Source organism: Sus scrofa, chromosome 1 (assembly GCF_000003025.6).
Source record: "Sus scrofa isolate TJ Tabasco breed Duroc chromosome 1, Sscrofa11.1, whole genome shotgun sequence".
Taxonomy (NCBI): Eukaryota; Metazoa; Chordata; class Mammalia; order Artiodactyla; family Suidae; genus Sus; species Sus scrofa.
The window spans coordinates 103,654,935-103,673,095 of NC_010443.5; the positions used below are offsets into that span (position 1 = coordinate 103,654,935).

At 44.2% G+C, this 18,161-nt stretch overlaps 1 pseudogene; it reads left to right on the forward strand.

Moving 5' to 3' along the window:
• Positions 15,883–17,859, forward strand: LOC110260877 (annotated as a pseudogene).

Genomic DNA, 18,161 nt, shown 5'->3' on the forward strand with positions numbered 1-18,161 from the left:
CACAAATGAACCTATCTACAAAATAGAAAGAGATTCATGGACATAGAGAACAGACTTGTGGTTGCCAGGTGGGGGGCAGTAGGGGTGGGGAGGAAGGGGGATGGCAAAGAGTTTGGAATTAGTAGATGTAAACTATTATATTTAGAATGGATACTCCATGAGGTCCTACTGTACAGCACAGGGAAATGTACTCAATCTCTTGGGATACAACATGATGGAAGATAGTATGAGAAAAAGAATGTATACATATATATGTATGATTGGCTCACTATGTTGTACAGCAGAAATTGACACACTGTAAACCAACTATAGTCTAATAAAAATAAAATAAAAAATAAACATAACCAAAACAACAACAAATAGCCCCACTTACAAATTGCAGCAGAAAAAAACTGAAGCAGAAATAAATCAGTGTATCAGAATTGTTTCAAATATGTATTAGGCAAAAGTGGGATATGACAGCAGAAATTCTTGCAAAATTGCATGCCAGGCCAATTACTTCTACATTTATTTCTTCTTAAAATCTCTTATGTGATGTGTGTTTTAGGCATCAAAGGAAATCTGAGGTACCACAAAACAATTTCTATTGCTAAATACCCTTTCCAGGTCCATAAAACCACTATAAGTGAAAGTAACAGTAAAACAACCCTAAGAATATACACAGTCACTTAGGATAGATATCAATGTTATACATGCTAATACATCCTGTACAAGTTTGTAAACATTAAAGGTATACAGAGAAAGATACATGAACATAATTTTTATATTACATTTTTTATTAACCTGGTCTTCTTTATTGCAAACATAACCTGGGTGTTTCAATAGCTATGACATATCTGCCCTCTGGTGGAAAGCTGGGTTTAGCTTTTCAGGCACTGCTGTTCAGGATCCTGTAACAGAAATTTGCCTGCAACTAGAGGAACATCTTTACTGAACTAGCAGAAAAGTATGATTCCATCCTGACCTGATGTTAAAGACACATCTGGGTTAGAAGCCCATAAAACACAGTATTCTAGTTTTGTGTTTTAAAGTCCATAAAGATTTTTTTTTCTTTTTATGGTCACACCTGCAGCATATGGAAGTTCGCAGGCTAGGAGTTGAATCTGAACTGCAACTGAGGCCTACATCATAGCCACAGCAACACTGGATCAAGCCACATCTTCAACCTATGCTACAGCTTATGGCCACACCAGACCATTATTAACACACTGAGCAAGGCCAGGGATCGAACCCACATCCTCACAGAAACAATATTGGGTCCTTAACCCACTGAGCCACAACAGGAACTCCAAGATGGTATGTTTTGTAACTATCCAGTTTTCTAAGTCTATTTGCTGTTGAAGACTCCTTATGGTGAACAACAATTACTGGGTACTTAGGTCATTTAGCATTATCACTTATGCTGAGAATATTTTTTTAAAAAGACACATCTGGGGAAGTCTTTTAGAATAATCAAGTCAGCTCTGCCAAGATACAGTTACATGAGAAGTGGAGAGGAGTTCCCCTTGCGGCAGTTAATGAATCTGACTAGGAACCATGAGGTTGCAGGTTCGATCCCTGGCCTCACTCAGTGGGTTAAGGATCAGGAATTGCCGTGAGCTGTGGTGTAGGTTACAGACGCAGCTCAGATCCTGAGCTGCTGTGGCTCTGGTGTAGACTGGCGGCTACAGGTCCAATTAGACCCCTAGCCTGGGAACCTCCATATGCCATGGGAGCGGCCCTAGAAAAAGACAAAAAGACAAAAAAAAAAAAAAAGAGAGAGAGAGAGAGAGAGAGAAACTCCAGGTAAGAGCCAATCCCATGGGAAGCCAACAGCCCCCTACACTTGGTCATGTGACAGTGTCCTAGAGTCTAGAGGAGGAAGAATTTTAAGAATGGCAGGCCTCCTTCACTCAGGTGGTCCCCTGGCCCAAGGAGCTTGGGTCTTATGTTAAGGTCTTAGAAAGCTAAGGGCTGCTCATAAAAACTGAAAGATCTGGGGAGTTCCCGTCGTGGCGAAGTGGTTAACGAATCCGACTAGGAACCATGAGGTTGCGGGTTCAATCCCTGCCCTTGCTCAGTGGGTTAACGATCCGGCGTTACCATGAGCTGTGGTGTAGGTCACAGACGTGGCTCGGATCCCGTGTTGCTGTGGCTCTGGCATAGGCCGGCGGCTACAGCTCCAATTAGACCCCTAGCCTGGGAACCTCCCATATGCCGTAGCAGCGGCCCAAGAAATGGCAAAAAGACCAAAAAAAAAAAAAACTGAAAGATCTAATTTCAGTTGATATCCTTCCTTGGGGAAGCAAAGGGTAGCACTGCCTTGGAAGCAAGAGGGTGTGGCACAAAGCAAGGGAAAAGATGTCCCTTCACATGCAGCATGGCACTGTCACAGCAAGGGGGCTGGGCATCAAAAGGCTTGAGCAGCATCATTGCTCTAGCACAAGGCGACAGCTGCAGGGTCCTTGGGGATCGACACAGCACAACTTCAGGAGCATCATCAGATGTTTGTACCCAGAGCAGCTCTGCAAGCAGCAGAGAACAGAACTAAGAGCATCACCCAAAGCCTTGACAGCAAATGTCAGGATGTGTTGTCAAAGAGAAGCAACATAAGGATGCCTTGCAGGGGCTGAAAGGATTCTATTCACAAGCAACATGAGATTCTCAGAAAAGCCCTAGAAATAACTGGCTGCCAGAGATTTTAAAATTGGAGGAGAGTAAAGAGCCAGAAGAGTAGTACTTACTATTACAGTATCTTTTTAGTATCCCACTGATGTGACCTGATAAAGAAAGTTAAATCAGTCTTGTGCACAACTGAGAATCTGTAGATGATGTCTTGGAATTCAGCCTTTCAAGCCTCACCACTGACAGTCAACATAAATGCTGTTGCTGGTAAAACAGCAACAGTTCTGATGAGTGAACATAAGAATGAAGGAAACAGGAGCTCCCACTGTGGTTCAATGGGTTAAGAACCCAACATAACGTCCATGAGGATGTGGGTTTGATCCCTGGACTCACTCTGTGGGTTAAGGATCTAGTATTGTCACAAGTTGAGTCACAGATCACAGCTGTGGCTCAGATCCAGTGTTTCTATGGCTATGGTGTAGGCCTGCAGCTGCAGCTCTGATTCGACCCCTAGCCTGTGCACTTCCACATGCCTCAGTGTGGCCATAGAAAGGAAAAAAAAAAAAAAAAAACACGGAGTTCCCGTTGTGGCTCAGTGGTTAGTGAGCCCGACTAGTATCCATGAGGAGGCGGGTTCAATCCCTGGCCTTGCTCAGTGGGTTAAGGATCTGGTGTTGCTGTGAGTGGTGGTGTAGGTTGCAGATGCAGCTCAGATCCCGTGTTGCTGTGGCCTTGGCATAGGCCGGCGGCTTCAGCTTAGATTCAACCCCCAGCTTGGAACCTCCATATGCCGAGGGCGCAGTCCAAAAAGGACCAAAAAAAAAAAAGTGAAGTGAAGGACCAAAAAAAAAAGTGAAGGAAACAGTCCAAAAAGGACCAAAAAAAAAAAAAAGTGAAGGAAAAGTGAAGTGGGAGAAACTACTTTGGTTGAGGATGAAACAACCCAGGCTTCACGGAGAATAAACCTTAGAGAATCTTCAATTGTCTAAACCTCAAATGCACAAGCAACCTGTCAGTATCCTCATTGTATTTAATTATTCCCATCACTGGCATTCATGTTTAGTGAGTATATTTCAATAAGGCTTTTCAATCAAGTATCTGTATTCTCCATTCTCTAAACTCTGTCACCATTTATGGAGTAATTGTCCCATAAGATTCCACGTGTAAATCTTTCCATACTACCTTTTTTTAAAAAAATTGTTGAGGAGTTCCCGTCGTGGCGCAGTGGTTAACGAATCCGACTAGGAACCATGAGGTTGCGGGTTCGGTCCCTGCCCTTGCTCAGTGGGTTAAACGATCCGGCGTTGCCGTGAGCTGTGATATAGGTTGCAGACGCGGCTCGGATCCTGCGTTGCTGTGGCTCTGGCGTAGGCCAGTGGCTACAGCTCCGATTCGACCCCTAGCCTGGGAACCTCCATATGCCGTGGGAGCGGCCCAAAGAAATAGCAAAAAAAAAAAAAAAAAAAAATTGTTGAAATATAGTAGATATACAATGTTGTATTAGTTTCAAATGTACAGTAAAGTGACTCGGTTATAACCATGCTACTTTTAAATGCCATGTTCTCCACAGTGCCTAGCACAGAGTAAGGGATCAAGAAGTTTTAAATGAGCATATTTTTATGAGTGAAATATTTTCTAAAGCACAGAAGGCAAACCATTTGAAAAACTCCCATAGAAATCCAGCTTCACCTTCACCTCTCCTGCTGTTCCATCTCTTTCTTCAGAAGTAATAGGCCATCAGGAATATCCCAGGAATGGGACACATCAAAATCACAAGATGCTGAAATTCTTTTCCATAAGTCCTGCATTATCCAAGTTTTCTAAAGTAAGCATGTAGTTACTCTCCACATCAAAATCAAAAAGCAAATATACTTCAAGTTCTCCCAGGTTAATTATTTTTCCCCAAACCATGCCCACCTACTTTTTTAATTCTCTATTAAATTGGGGCCACCACACTCCCAGTCAACTGCTATCAAAACCTTGACTTTTCCTGGATTCTCCCACTTTCCATTTCTTGCCTCAAACCATAGTCAGGATTATTTGTTTCTCCCCACACACGAAGGCTCTTGCAAACTGCTTCTTTTTCCATTCCTCTGCGGCCTAACATTGTTACAACCTTAGTCTAGATGCTTAACATAGTTTTGACCTTAGTTATAATCTAGGCTATGACTTCCTATTTCACCCCTGCTTCTCCCTGCTACATCCTGAATATACTGGAAAGTTAACTTTAAATCTATGTATGTATGTATATACATATACATGTGTGTGTGTGTATGTACTTATATGCTTTGTTCTGAGCAAATCACTCCCCTCAAAATGATCACTGCCTTGAGTAAGAAATGCCAGTGTTCTAGCCTGAAAGCCAAAGTCCTCCAGCCAGCCTGGCTTTCCCCTCCCCCTCCGGCTGTGCCCCACCACCACTCCACCCAGTGCTTTGCCACCTCCTCTGAACCCTCTGATCCAGACAGATGGATTGGCTCTTGGGTCCTTTACACAAACCGTTGGATCCTCCACCATCACATTCAGCTCACTCCCCTTCCCACACTTCCACATTTTCTCCCACCTCCTCTCAACAGACCAAAGCCTCCTCTTCCTTCAAGACCTATACCAAGGTGCCTCCTCCAGAGAATCTGTGACCCCGAACCTCCCAGTGATTACTCCTCTGAAACTACATTATAGTCCACACGAAACATTTGAGAGTCTTCCTAAGTGTGACCGTTATGTCCCAGTGTTGGGGGTGGGGAGGATCCTGTTTTGCACCCGTATTTCTGATGAAATACATAAGAGCACCCCCTTTCACACTCAAAAATGTCTCAGTCTAGATGATAAAATGTGATCACCCTACTTATCAAACCCACCTTTGTAAATATCTCCCCTCTTTGCTAGACTGTCAACGATTCAGTGATGAGAATTTCATCACATTCTTCTGACCCCTCTTTCCATGCTGCACCTTTGCACATAGTAGCAGCTCAAAGAGCCCTTGAGAATCAACTGGGCTTATTGGATCATGGGCAAGCCAGGAATGTTTATTTTGTTTATAGTCTGCCCAACTGATAATTCTGTTGGGAATTACCTACTCTCCTCCCCACCACCCTCACTACACACACTCACAGTCTGGCCAGAGTCCATGTCTGAGCTCCTTCCACAAATACCACCTTTACTATGCTCCTCATTCCAGGTGGCAGGGCCAGGGTGGGCTCCTTTGGGTCTTGCAGAACCCAGAACTTTTCAATTGTACATTATTTTATTATTTGTTTTTCTTTTCATGGCTAGGCCCGTGGCAAGTGGAAGTTTCCAGGCCAGGGGTTGAATCAGAGCTGCAGCTGACACTACAGCCACAGCCACCAGATCCAAGCCACATCTGTGACCTACACCCCTACTTGCTGCAATGCCTGATCCTTAACCCAATGAGCGAGGCCAGGGATCGAACCTGAATCCTCACAGAGACAACTTTCGGTCCTTAACCCTCTGAGCCACAATGGGAACTCCACCTTCTAGATTTTAAATGTCTTTACTAGGTCTGAAGCAAAATCCTAACAATCTGTCACTGATGAAACTCATTTCCTCTTTTAGCACATCCACAGCCTCCTTCACTTACAGAACAATTGATGAGCATCTACTCCGTGCCTGCAAGGTTCTGAGGGCTCAAAAGAAAAAGCAAATGTGCTTCCCTACAGGAACTTAGAATTTTGGTGGCAGAAAAGACACACAAACAGGATTCTACATGGCACATGCTATTGAGAAATGTATCATGTGCTAGTGGAACACAGCGCAGAGAATTCCTAAGTCTGATTGGTCTACTTGAATGAGTTGGAGAAGGCTTCACAGAAGTGACATTTGAACTGGTTGACCAAACAGAGCCTTAGAATGAAAAGCTACCCTGGCAGATAACTGCAAGCAAAAATATCCTGGAAACATGAAACTAATTAAGTGTACAACAATCATGCTAGGCATGAGAGCTGGATGTGAAGGGGGAAGAGCAGAAAATATGGCTGAAAAATGTGGATTGGAGCCAAATGGAGCCTTGGATAACATGCTCAGGGTTTGGGGCTTTATTTCACAGGAAAAGAGAAACCAATTGTCAACTTTAAAAAAAAAAAATTGCACAACCTGAAGGTTGAAAGTTAAGTTTTATTTGAGGGAAAAAACAGGACTTAAGTCTGGGAGGCAGCATCTCAAAGTAACCCTGAGAAAACTGCTCCAGGAGGCAAAGTGGGAGCTAGGATACATAGGCGTTTTTGCCTCAAAGGGCAGGTAGTAGGAACATAAGATCATTACCAATAACAGAAAACCAGTTATCTCATGTTAAGGAATGCAGTGCTTTTTTATGAGAAGATGAAAAGGTCTGGGCTCACTGAAAACATTCCTTTGATATGCACTTCAGCTAGCTGGGGCCAGTATCCCATGTTTTCACAGCCTGAGTTTCCTCAGGGCTCGCTGCTAGGAGTGGCTGCAGTATGATGGCTGCTAGATGGCAGATATTCTTTGCTTCCTTCCTGAGTTCCCTCAGGGCTCACTGGTCCCCCCTTGGAGGTGTCTGTGCTTGCTAATGAGTGTGACATCTTTTGTTTTATACATGTGATAAAGGTGAAGGGGGAGGGGCATACCATCATGTACACATTTTACAAAAGGTTGCTGCCAGTCTCGTGAAGGTTACTAATAGGCACGAGGAGCAGACATCACCATAAAGGATTTTAGTGGTTTTCTAGATATGAGGAGATGCAAAAAGTAGGCTCATAAAATCATCTCCTAAAAATATCTAACTATCTGGAAGACCTGTTCCACTAGTTTTCCCAGAGCACAGAGTGCCTCACTCCTGATCTCCACCCTGAGCTCCATTCAGGGGGTGTTGTGGGGTGACAGCTGTAGTGGTTCATGATTTAATCCATGTGGAGGCCGATGACAAGTGCCAAACTCCAGTTCACAGAGTAAAGATTTATTAAGTTGGGGAATGGTGTAATTGGATTTATGCTTCCTTGCAGAGAACTCCAAAATTCAATACAAGGGATTAAGGACTGCCTTCCTATAGTGAGAGGTAAGATGTTGTGTTTGTAGCATTAGGTACACCAGTCAGTACACTTAAGAGCATATGTTTACAAGAGATTGTTGGATGGGAGCCGTGGTTTCATGGAAATTATGGAGAAACTAAAGCTCTTCCCACCAAATAATTATCCATTCTACTCATTCAATATTTATCATATACAGTCTCTGCTACTTAGAGGGGATTTTGAGGGGAAAGCAGTGGTAACGGGGGTAGGAACAGGGCAGGGAGATTGAAAGGGAGGAAGAAAAGCTTCTAGCTTGGGCCACTAGATGGACTGTGATGCCATTAAAAAAAGAGTTGGGGAATACAGGAGACCCAGATTTGGGGAGGTATGGTGTTAAGCTCGGATTGAGACACACTGAATTAGAAGCAATTGTAAGTGTTCCAGACGGGAAAATCTGATAGGCTATAGAACCATCAGAATTAAGGGGCAGGGGAAAGGTTTGTTCTGGAGGTAGAGCTGGGGTGTTTTCAGCACATAAGTACTCATTGGAAATGTGGGAAGGGATGATGCCATCCAGGGAAAGGATGGGTATCAACATGAAATGGAACCAAGGGTTGTAGGAGAGGCACAATTAAGGCAGGTTGAGCAGGAGGTACAATCCATCCTGTCGACTTTGATCAATGGGCAGTGTTTGCTTGGAGCCCCCAAGGGAGGATGCTAGCTAGGGTCACATTCAGGTGACAGGCTGGACCCACAAGGTTGTTAGGAGGGGCAAGGAGGCTAGAAGATGGTGGCACCAGTGCCATGCAGCTTCCATCCCAGGTCTAGGAGGTGGTGAGGCCAAAAGCAAAAGGCCAACAGGAAAGCAATGAAAAGAAATGTTCAACAGGAGCAAGTGCCCCAGGAAGAGCTAATAGAATTAAGGCTGGAAAAAGAGATGCTAGAATTTGGACTTTGGGGGTTTGAGAGCTATCTCTGTGACATAGTGGGGGCAGAAATGAGGAGAGTGGAGGAGTAAAAGGGAGGAGTTGAAACCCCCTCTGTAAGGACAGGCTGTAGCTCAAGGAATCTCCAGCATCCTCCACACGCTACTTATCTGCTTAAGGATCTCAAGTTCTCATTCCCTACCTGCCACTTTAATGTGTCCACTTTTATCCTGCTCTCCCAGATTCCCCCACACCACCACCTCCATGCCCTGAAACTTAAATATCCTTTGGTAACATAAGGAAAGAAATTAAGATTTTCAACTCTGAAAGACAAAGGCCAAAATGATATATGTTTACAAAAGCGCGTTTACACACGCGCGGGCGCGCGCGCACACACACACACGCAGGTTCTTTTACTACAAGGGAAAAATGGGTGTTAAAGTGAGATGAAAGGGCAGCCTGCTTCTGCCCACCCTGGGGTAAAGCTTTGAAAGGACAATGGGAGGAGGCAACCTTCTAGGATCAGACAGAACAGGTGAAAAGCAACATAGCTGAAAACACCACAAACAGTCCTGAATTTCAAATTAGAGCTGCCTTTGATTGCAAATGTTTAAATTTATATGAAAGAAAATGGCCAACGAGGGGGGGATTGTTTCTGGAACTAGGCACAGTAGGAAGTAATGAAACCGGACCCTCATTAGGATGAAACAGAGGCGAGGCTGTGATGGAAACCTCAAAGATTCAGCTCAGCTGCGAGCCCCCGCCACTTTTTATGCTGCACTGACCCCTAGAGGTTCTTCATTTCATTCACAATGTGCTAGACATTTGGCCCAGGGGAAAAGAAAGAAAATAAGGGGGGAAAAAAACGTTACTTTGCTTTCTTAAAATCAAAAGGGGTGGAGGGAGTTGGGGGGAAGCCAGAAAGTGGGATCTCACTGCCAAGCGCCATCAATTAAAACTGCCTTAATCGGAGAAAACTTTGTCAGTGTATTTCTCATGCCCCAAGCACCAGCCGTTAAGCTTGCTGCTGTATTAGTGAGACAGATTGGAAACAAGTGCTTGCATTTTAAATGTGCATCCTTGATTTCCTGCCCCGTGTGGCAGCTGAGACCCTAGGCCAGCGGCCAACCACTCCCATCCCTCCCAACACTGGGAAGGCAGGCAGCAGGGAGATGTGTCCCTGCTTGGAGGCCCCCGGCTGCCTACCTTGCCCATCACCCCTGGCCTGGCTTCATCTAGAAGTTGAGGCACACTAGGTTGAAACACAGTCCTACTGTGGGGACCCAAGTTGCAGCAGTGCTGGAGATGGGGTTGAGGGGTACTGTGACATGTCAAGGTCTTCCAACAATCTTAACGACTCACCTCCAGCAATGGCAAATTTGCCTTTTTTTTTTTTTCTTTTTGGGGCCACACCAGTGGCATATAGAAATTCCCAGGCCTAGGGGTCAAACCAGAGCCGCAGCTGCCAGCCTACACCACAGCAACAGAGTATCCAAGCTGCATCTGTGACCTACACAGCAGCTCACAGCAACACTGAATCTTTAACCTACTGAGAGAGGCCAGGGATCGAACCCACATCCTCATGGATACTAGTCAGGCTCGCAACCTTCTGGGCCACAATGGAAACTCTAGTTTTGCTTTTTAGTACACACATCCACCCAGGGATCTGTCCCCATCTAAGGGGGGAAGGGAGGAAATCAAGCACATGGAACACTGAGGGAATGGAGATTCTGAGTATGCAAGTTTGATTTTGAGGGAATGTGATTTTGAGGGAATGTGATCTGGGGTGCATTCCAAGGTTGCAGTAAAAATGAACCCCTCTACAGGTAGACAGTCTGTGTCCATCTGCGCTGGAAGGGCTGGGTTTGTGTTCTAAAATTCAAATGCAAGTTCTCCTGGTGGCTCAGTGATAACGAACCTGACTAGTATCCATGAAGACACAGATTGGAGCCCTGGCCCCATTCAGTGGGTTAAGGGTCCATCAATGCCGTGAACTGTGGTGTAGGTCGCAGATGCAGCTCGGATCTGGCATTGCTGTGGCTGTGGTGTAGGCCGGCAGCTACAGCTCTGATTGAACCCCTGGCCCGGGAACTTCTGTATGTCCCGGGTGTGGCCCTAAAAAAAAAAAAAAAAAAAAAAATTAAAATAATTGAAAATTAAAATTCAAATGATCTGCAGCAATGGTCAGTCTATACGGTGCAACAAATAGGGACAAAGAAAAACTATAAGGAACTTTGGAAACAAAGAGCTCTAAGAGGCTTTACTTCAATCATGTAAATCCTCTATCCTTACAGCACAGACATACCTAAACTCCCCCATCCCACTTCCTCCACCTGCCATCTTCCAGGACATCTCCAGTTTCAAAGTAGCTGTGTAAGCACCTGGCAGTGCATTGGGCTCAGGGCTAGCTGACTGGCATTGGAGGACGCTCCCCAAAGGGTTTGCCAACTAACCTGGAGAGGTCACCGAGGTTGGTAGAGAAGCAACGTGGGGTCGGCTCCTTGGTGCCCGATTGTCTTGGTCTGAGCAGGCAAGAGTTCCAGTGAGGCTTCTAATCGATTTTCCTCTGGGCAGTTAATAGTCTCATCTACAAGATAAGAACACTAAAGCTCCTCTCCTCAGCGGTGGTAATCGTTAACATCTCAAACAAGCCAGCCTCTCCAGAGCATACACCTGGGAAGAGGCTGAATTTATTGAAAAATGGTGAGCCTGAGAAATACAATCTCAGATAAATCTCTTTATCCACAGTGAACTGTGAAAGAAGGAATTTTAAGCTGGCATATACGTGGGTGACTTTTTTTTTGCTTTTTAAAAATGAATAGCTAGGAGTTCCCGCTGTGGCATAGGAGGATCTGCATTGTCTCTGCAGTGGGTCCGGCTGCTTCAAGGGTGTGGGTTCAAGCCCTGGCCTGGTGCACTGAGTTAAGGATCCAGCATTGCTCAGATTCAGTCCCTGGCCTGGGAACTCCCATATGCTGCGGGGCAGTCGAAAAGAAAAAAATGAATAAATAATGTATACCTATGGGGGGGAGGGGATGACTTCTTACTTAGATTCTTGATTTGACACAAAAAACAATAACATAGAATGTAATTAAACAACTCATGTCCTCTGGCTAAACCCGTTGCCAGTTTCATGAAAAGAAACTCTGTTAATGTCACTGTCCTTGACACTATCCATTTGGAAATTCAGGCTGTCTTTTCTACTGATAGTCTAATAATTGATGAAGTGGGGATTTGATTTGGTGGGGGGCTAGCTGAAATAACTGGGTTGACAGTTTCCACGGATGAGCTTACTCACTATCTTTCACCCATTAGGGTCTCATTCATTTCCTTCACTAGATTTGTAGGGCGTCATAATGATTCACAGAATCTTCCAGTTTCCCACTGCAGTTGCCACTCAGAAAGTACGTTAAGAAGCCAAGCATGAGAAATACACAAGTATGTGAGCACTACCGAACGTATCCACCTTACTGCTGGTAACCTTGCAGTCCCCACTTTGATTTACAAGGAATCCCTACACAGCCTCATAGCACTACTTGTACCTTCAAAGGTAGCCTTTCCCCTCACGTGTATTTTAAAAAAGTATCAGAGCAAACACCTGCCACCAACTTGTAAGGCATCATAGTTACCTCTATAATTTCTGAAAAACTGGGAGCATACCAATCTTCCCAAACTACAAGAGATGATTTATACTTAAATTCTATACTTACTTTCAAGTTTTGTTTTGTTAGTTGAACACCTTTTCTCCAAGGAAATGAAGCATTTCTAGTTGCTCTCTGGGCTCAGAAGGTAGAAGAAAGTGGAAAATAAAGGGGCTACATAGGGGGGAAAAGCAAGTGCTGGCTGGCTGGCTAACTCATGCAAGGATGCAACTGCCCCTTTAATTCAATCTTTTGGCCTGGAAATGATGGAATGTTGTTGGTTTGCATCCTCAGAAGTTCCCCAGGTGAAAGTCAAAGCCAGTCCCTGGACGCAGAGGGCAAGGAGAGGCCATAGACAGACCACTCCAGACTGCTAGGTGGCAGATGTAATAAACAAGAGAACTTACCTATGAGGTTTGTCTTGAACTGCTGCAAGATGATTCAATCTCCACATCCACCCGCCAGAATCTCAAAGGTTATATAGAGGCCTTATTGGGGCTCAGCCAGATGGTCTCAACAAAACCACCATGCTCTCTCAAGACCTGTTCCTTTGAGGGAGTTTCTGCTGAGGCACAGTGGGTTAAGAACTTGACTGCAGTGGCTCTGGTCACTGCAGAGACACCAGTTTAACCTCCAGCCCAGGGCAGTGGGTTAAAGGATCCAGCAGCAGCCACAGCATAGGTCACAGCTGTGGCTTGGAGTCAGTTCCTTCCCAATAACTTCTATATGCCCCAAGTGCAGCAATTAAAAAAGAAGACAAAAACAAAAACAAAAAAAGGAGTTAACGAATCCAAATAGGAACCATGAGGGTTCGATCCCTGGCCTTGCTCAGCGGGTTAGGGATCTGGCGTTGACGTGAGCTGTGGTGTAGGTTGCAGACACGGCTCGGATCCCGCGTTGCTGTGGCTGTGGTGTAGGCTGGAGACTGCAGCTCCAATTCGACCCCTAGCCTGGGAATCTCCATATGCCGCAGGAAGCAGCCTTAGAAAAGGCAAAAAGACACACACACACCAAAAAAAGAAGATTTGTTCCTTGAAACAGCTGCTAGTTTGAGAACAGTGGGCAAAACATATGCCCTCAGGATAGGGGGTGGAATGAGGAATCTCTGATTGTCCTGGTCAACTGGCAGTCACATCCTCTCTATGACCTCCTCCAATTGTATTTTGAAAGAAGCCCAGTGACAAATACTATTGTTCTTCCAAAGCCTACAGGAAAGCAAAAATTCTATTGAGAATGTCTTTCTTTTCCCTCACAATGTTGGATCTATACAAAATGATTAGGACATGGTAGAAGGCCTGGTAGAGTTTTAAAGATTGCAGTTTGTATTTTTCATATGACTACTGACTATTATTCAATTAGAAGCAATTATCACTGTCCATACATCCTAGTATAATAAGAGTTGAAAAGAGACATGAGGAGTTCCTTCTGAGGGGGCTCTGGTCTCTGCAGAGGTGCAGGTCCCATCCCTGGCCCATCGAAGTGGGTTAAGGATCTGGTGTTGCTGCAGCTGTGGCTCGGATTTAATCCCTGGCCCAGGAATTTCCATATGCCTCGAGCGCAGCCATTTTTAAAAAAAATAATAAAAATAAAATAAAGTTTAAAAAATAAAAGAGGCATGAGAGTTGCCTGAATGCATGATTATAGAAACATACACAGAACTATTGATTAAATGGTGTTGATACTAAAGATTGCCAAAAGTGGGAGGCATACACTGCACAGGTTTCTAGATCACCTTCAAATTCCTTCCCCATTTAAGTTTTGGGAAAGAATGTAAGTTATCCAAAGGATGGTGAAGACCTCTGATTCTATGGGTGCAAATAACACGGCTTGGAACCCTCGTGCACAACAAGATAAAACAGCAGTTAGTGGAGGGCAGCATTACACTCTTAAACTGAATCATCTGGATTTGAATCCTAGCTCTGCCATCTGCTGAAATTATGACCCAAGTCAGGGAGTGAGGCCTCAGGAAAAATTGAACCTGCTGACAGCATGATCTTGTGGGAAAATAAAGTTCTGTTGCTTCAGCCTCACAGTCTGGGTGCTTTCTAATGGCAGCCCTAGCAAGCAGGGTAATAGAAGCTGAGAGCATTGGAGTGTATTACACCAAAGAAGTGAAAGGGTTGCAAAAAAGAGGAAGATGCTTATTCCTTTACACTTTGATGGGTGGATATTGAAAAGAGGTGAAGAGAAACAGTTGCTGTTATGAATTCTACTGAGATCTTGTTCACAATACTGCCTCCTTTGAAATTCTTAAACTATTATACCACGTGAGACTTTATGAGATGGTGCACATGATCCCGCACTAAATACAAAGGCTTCATGTCCAGATGAATTGAATCACATGGTAAGAGGAAAAGATTCCATAGGAAAGCACATACAAGCATGAATGATATAGATATTTATGTTGGGGGAGGGTCAGGGGACTGTGGCAGTCTTTTGTCAAAACACTAGTTAGGGGAGTTCCCATTGTGGCACAGTGGAAAAGAATACAACTAGGGGAGTTCCCATCGTGGCGCAGTGGTTAACGAATCCGACTAGGAATCATGAGGTTGCGGGTTCAGTCCCTGCCCTTGCTCAGTGGGTTAACGATCCGGCGTTGCCGTGAGCTGTGGTGTAGGTTGCAGACACGGCTCGGATCCCGCGTTGCTGTGGCTCTGGCGTAGGCTGGTGGCTACAGCTCCGATTGGACCCCTAGCCTGGGAACCTCCATATGCCGCGGGAGCAGCCCAAAGAAATAGCAAAGACAAAAAAAAAAAAAAGAATACAACTAGGAACCATGAGGTTGTGGGTTCAATCCCTGGCCTCACTCAGTGGGTTAAGGATCTGGCATTGCCATGAGCTGTGGTGTAGGTCAAAGACGTGGCTTGAATCTGGCATAGTGTGACTGTGGCTGTGGCTGGCAGCTGTAGCTCCAATTCAGCCCCTAGACTGGGAACCTCCAATGTGGCGGGTAGGGCCCTAAAAAGCAAAAAAAAAAAAAAAAAAAAAAAAAAAAAAAACCAAAACCAAAAAGCACTGGTTAGGTTTGGCCAGACAGCAGAGGTTGTATTTCCCTGAATAATACTTCAGCTTTGGCCATAATTAAGGGTAATGGCAAGGCGTGACTGCAGGAGGGGAGGGTATGACTGTTAACACCAATGGTTCTAGGAAAATAATAGCCCAATGTTGTGAGCCAACCCTGGTTGTTTTGTTTTCACTCTTAGAGCAAGTGCTGAAATGAAGCCCTGCCTGCTCTGGTGATGACTGATGAGAAGGAAGAGGGGAGAACAGGTAAGGAAGGAAGAGCATCCCCATCATGTAAACACTTCTCTTCCATCCATCCTGGGCAAGAATAACCTACCAGCTCCACAAAAGACTCAGGACAGAATTCAGAGAGAGAATGGTAGATGGAACCTCAAGAGTTCTTTTAGAAACTCAGCACTGACTTTTTTTTATAATTTTTTTACTGTTATTTCCCCAATACAATTTTTTTTCTACTGTACAGCATGGTGACCCAGTTACACATACGTGTACACATTCTTTTTTCTCCCATTATCATGCTCCATCATAAGTGACCAGACATAGTTCTCAGTGCTACACAGCAGGATCTCATTGCTAATCCATTCCAAAAGCAATAGTTTGCATCTATTAACCCCAAGCTCTCAATCCATCCCACTCCCTCCCCTCCCCCTTGGCAACCACAAGTCTATTCTCCAAGTCCAGGATTTTCTTTTCTGTGGAAAGTTTCATTTGTGCCCAATATTAGATTTCAGATATAAGTGATATCATATGGTATTTGTCTTTCTCTTTCTGACTTACTTCACTCAGGATGAGAGTCTCTAGTTCCATCCATGTTGCTAGCACTGACTTTTTGATGCCTTTTCCCAGAGCCCATTTCATTGTAAGTATTTCCTAGACATTGATGCATGAGCTGGTAATGCTCAGCTTAAATTTTCTTGAATAAAAAAAATTCAAGAACTAGCTTGCATTGATTTTGTATATTATTTTCAGAAAGAATTTAGCATTCAGGAAATAAACTGATGACTTGTTCCCAAGAGAACAGAAAGTTTCCCATTTACCCTGCCTGGGTCATTACCTCGGTTTGGCCCATCTGAACCTGAGCTGTCTCGACAGCCAGTAAAAAATGAAGGTAATGAGGCTGCCTCTCTGACCAAAGGCTAGAAAAAGTGAAGCATTAAATAAACAAAGTGTGCCATTTGAGCGAAGATGCAAAATGCTGAAGAAGCAATATTTTCTAAAATATCTCAGTATGGCTTCTTTCAACATAGGGCTATTGCCTCTACTTTCTTTCAGATTTTGACACAGCCTTTTTCTTTACTTTTTTCTTTATCACTCCCTGTTACAAACATATTTATTTCTAATTCAAGTCACATTTTCTCATCCCCAAGTCTGCTCAGCTCCACTCACATCTCTTCACTTCTCATTCATTTGAGGTCATGCCATTTCCTACAGTTCTGGGGTTTTGACAGGAATGTTGCCAAAAAGGTTGTTCTCTCACTTTAACATAATCCATTTTCTCTAGAACTGGGAGCCCCTCATGCTGTTCCTTCTGTAAATATACGGACCTCATCCACAGAGACAGAATGCAGAGGTGAAGATTGTGTCCTGCATGGACTTTGGCACCAGGTGGGTGGCCTTGATAAAGGTCCTTTAAGACTCAATTTCCTCCTTTTCTGGTAAGCGGCCTGAGGTGACCTCTATTCACTTGACCTAGAAAACCCTACACAATCATGCCAGTCAAGAAGTTCAAATCTTCGTGTTCACGTTAAGAACACTCGTGAAACTGCCCAGGCCATTAAGGGTATGCATATCCAAAAAGCCAGCAAGTATCTTAAGGATGTCACTTTACAGAAGCAATGTGTGCCATTCAGTCATTACAGTGGTGGAGTTGGTAGGTGTGCCCAGGTCAAACCTTGGGGCTGGATCCAGGGTCACTGGCCCCAAAAAAGTGCTGAATTTTTATTGCACATGCTCAAAAATGTAGAGTAATTCTGAATTTAAGGGCTTAGATATAGATTCTCTGGTCATTGAGCACATCCAGGTGAACAAAGCCCCCAAGATGCAGCTCAGGACTTACAGCGCTCATGATCAGATAAACCCTTACATGTGTTCTCCCTGCCACATTGAGATGATCCTTACTGAAAAAGAGCAGTTTGTTTCTAAGCCAGAAGAAGAGGTTGCACAGAAGAAAAAGATAGCCCAGAAGAAACAAAAACTTATGGGTCAGGAATAAATTGTGCGGAAAAAATAAACGCAAAGAAAATTTAAAAGAAGACTCAGTTTCCTCTTTTGCAATATGGGGATAGTAACATCTCTCATGCAGGGGGATTGTGAATCTGAAATGGGGGTATGTGTATGTCTGCCATTATTCAATGCTTTATCATGAACTATTTTCTGGGAGTTCTCCAACTCAGTAAGAACTGACAAGCCTTTTCCTTAGAAATAAAATTGCATTGTAATAGGAACCAAAAGAATGCTTCTCCTGAAGTGTTTGATCTGGGTTACTTGCCTCTGTGCTAGTAGAACCTTGTGGAAGAAGGCCTAGTCATTGCAAAAACCCTTTCCCTTCCTTATGTGGCAACTTTTTTTTTTTCTTTTCAGGGCGGCACCTGCGGCACATGGAGGTTCCCAAACCAGGGGTCTAATTGGAGCTACAGCTGCCAGCTTACACCACAGTTACAGCAATACCAGATCTGAGCCAGGTCGGCGACCTACACCACAGCTCATAGCAACGCCAGATCCTTAACCCACTAAGCAAAGCTAGGGATCAAACCCATAACCTCATGTTTCCTAGTCAGATTCGTTTCCACTGCGCCACAACAGGAACTTGCCTTATGTGGCAACTTAATGTGATCACAAGGGCAACTCTGGGTTTCCAGCCCATGTAACTTCACACCTTCTCATTTGTATCTTCACATGCAGTTCTAAACATGGTTAGATCCTTTGAAAGTGTATCACTGGGTCAAACTGACGGGGATTTACTAAGTTTACTAATTCAGCCT